Genomic DNA, 3096 nt, shown 5'->3' with positions numbered 1-3096 from the left:
CCGCTACCAACTCAGATCTTCATGAGTATAAAGATGAACCATTATTACGCTATATTGCACACATAATCATCAGCATGTAATGTTAAAAGGTTAAAGCATTATCAAAGTAAAAGAAATAGAAAAAGCATATATCAATTCACACACATAACAACCAGTAGTGCATATACACTTAGTTGCACACATCAGAGTTCTTTTTACCTCTAAAAGGATGCATGCTCTGGGTCGTTGAAACTTCTAAGTGGACCGTCGTCTATTGTGAACTCACCGCTCCAGAAGTAGATGTTGTGAAGAATTTCCTCTGATGGCTGTGGTGAATCAGGCTGTACAGTTTCACCTGTTAGATTAAGCATGACTATAGATACAACATCAAAAGTTCTTTAGAACAAACATGGGAGAATTGGCAAGACCGTGCCGGTCCAAATGACTTGTCCAAGCAATTAAAGATCAAACACATGTTGCATTAATAGGAAGGCAAGTTTAGCACATATATTCAATAGAACAATTCATTTCCGAGTTCCAGAGAATAAGAAACATTCAGTCTTGTACCAGAAGCAAGGCATCGTCGAGTGCAACACGGTCATATAAGATTACAATAGCTAATTGCATTTAGTCCATCCCGTAAGCAAGGCATCATCAAGTTTAGTATGGTCATGAGATTACAAAAGCTAATTAGACGACATTAGGTTCAACACTTGGAGTAGGAACATAAGAGAGCAAAAGCAAAACTAATGCATGAGATTAATATGTCAGACATAAGAGCCTCCATTTATAGAAGCAAAAGAGATAAATCAGTGGAGATCCCACCCAAGCTATTAACGATGAGAGAAGAAAAGGAGAGAGGGAGAGGGAGAGTGTACCAGAGTTACATCAGTGGTCATTAAAAAGAATGATCACCAAAACAGAAAATGATCTAAGAGAATGGTCTACCAACATAATGAAACAAAATATCTCCTAATAGAATGGCCAGTACCAACATAATGAAACAAACTCAGCTTCCGCCGTGTCGTCAGCCGTTGCAAAGCAAATGTGATGCCTACAACAAAGCACGCATTAGTTGCAAATATGACATAATTGGAAACAAAAAAGCGAAGCAATTGACAATGATTCTTGAGGTATGAGGTACAACTTTTTATCTCAAGAAAAAATGGTCAACAAAAACTCATTTTTTGCTATAAAATGTAACCATTTCCCATAAACACTACCAACTCTGAGTATAGGACCCAAGCAAGAACATGATCCTCTCTCTCTCTTTATTTCAGAATAAATTAACATGAGGGAATGATATATGCACTAAGCACCACAAAGTTGTGTAACAAAAAAGAGTAAAACACTGAAGACCAAAACAGTGTCATTCCAATTTCCCTCAAAAGGGCATGAGCTACTAATATCTGGTAGTAGTAAGAATCATTTGTGTGCAATGAAGAACATACCAACTCCTAATAAAGAAACAACTGGTATATATCTAGATGAAACCTTAAACGATACATGTGAGCAGATGAAATCAAAGACTATCATCTTTCTTGATTTTGGCTGCTTTGACAACTTGTATCCAGTTTGGGTGATAATTTTCCTTCTATCTTTGTCTCCTATTAAGCGGACTTGCCTCTACACACATCCACATGTGGTTCTGATTGGCATGTTCTCAACGATTGGATTGAGGAACACCTTATATCTTCGTGTATGGACCATACATTCAAATACAATATGTATAGTTTGAACATAATTGAAGAAATATTGCATGTAGACAGCCAGTAATATGAATACCTCAAATTTCAACTACACGTATGTTTTACATTATCTAAATCAGAGTAGAAACTAAAAGGAATTATTTTAGTGCCGCCCGTTGAAACGAGAGTGCCATGGAGGATTGAAAGCCACGCAAGATAAAGAGACAGAGGTACCTCACAACATCGATGTGTCACGCGCAGATCCTTCGATGTTCTATCAGCAGAGTAGAAAGTAACGAAGCGGAAACCAAATGGGTCATCTGGAAAAGAAAATCGTTGATCATGGATGAATGAACACAACAAACGCATATCTTGCTTTGTGTCTTGGGCCAAAAAAGAAAGTATATGCACTTGGAGAAGGGAATGGATAGGGCGGTCAGTAGCTGGTAGGTAGGTCAAGAGCACAGCTAACATTTTTTTCTGTTCATCGAGTAACAAAGCATCTACAACCCATCTAGCTGATTTGGTACTGTTATATTCTGATTTAGAAAGAAGGGTCTATGATTATTTTTTAGATGTTTTACAGGTGCACTGAATATTCTTTCTGGATGAGTGATTGCAATAGAAAATTAAATGAAAGAGAAAGTAGCTGCAGGAGAAAAGAGGCAGACAAAATGTAGAAACCATAGAATAATCTAAGGGATCAAGAACATGGTCGGTAATTTCTACATAAATGAAAACGAAAAATAACATATGTTACCAATCTTTAGACCATCCTCTCTCAACCAGAAAAGGACCTGGGCATGTGGAAGCCCTCGCCTTTAAAATTCAACAATGTGCAGAATCGTAGAGAAGATAGCATCGTCATTAATCACGACCAAAGCAGGGAATAGGCAAAACAATAGTATCTAGTCCTGAAAAATACAAAAAGGAATATGAGTAGACATAGAACTACTAAACTAATCAAGGAAAGAAAATCTAACACCACGGGATCACTACTAGGAAAAGGGCTATAGATGATATGGACACTAATGGCGCACCAGACATGTGGTGCGCCACTACTATATACTAATGGCGCACCATGTTGGTACGCCATTAGTGTCCAAATACTAATGGCGCACCACATCCACGGTGCGCCATTAGTAACAATTTTTTTTAATTTTTTTCAAAACTAGTAATGGCGCACCAAGGGATAGTGCGCCATTACTAGTTAAACTAGTAATGGCGCACCAGATCCATGGTGCGCCACTAGTAACTTTTGTTCAAAAAAAATTTTATTTTATTTTAAAAAAAAACTAGTAATGGCGCACCAGGATATAGTGCGCCATTACTAGTTAAAATTAGTAATGGCGCACCACATCCACGGTGCGCCACTAGTAATTTTTTTAATTTTTTTTCAATTTTTTTTATTTTTTTTAAACTAGTAATG

The 3096-nt window shown here is 37.3% G+C and overlaps 1 long non-coding RNA gene across 1 annotated transcript in view; it reads right to left on the bottom strand.

Moving 5' to 3' along the window:
* Positions 1-221: 221 nt before the first annotated feature.
* LOC119367260 overlaps positions 222-3096 on the bottom strand; it is a 3616-nt gene continuing 741 nt past the window's right edge. Inside the window, exons 2-5 of the long non-coding RNA XR_005176243.1 lie at positions 2428-2581; positions 1902-1987; positions 971-1033; positions 222-320 (exon numbers count right to left, since the gene is read on the bottom strand). This is a non-coding gene — a long non-coding RNA (uncharacterized LOC119367260). The remainder of the gene's footprint in view (positions 321-970; positions 1034-1901; positions 1988-2427; positions 2582-3096) is intronic.

The sequence above is a fragment of the Triticum dicoccoides genome, chromosome 2B (genome assembly GCF_002162155.2).
Source record: "Triticum dicoccoides isolate Atlit2015 ecotype Zavitan chromosome 2B, WEW_v2.0, whole genome shotgun sequence".
Classification (NCBI taxonomy): Eukaryota; Viridiplantae; Streptophyta; class Magnoliopsida; order Poales; family Poaceae; genus Triticum; species Triticum dicoccoides.
The sequence above is the reverse complement of the archived record's forward strand: the minus strand, read 5'-3'. Positions and strand labels throughout refer to the sequence as shown.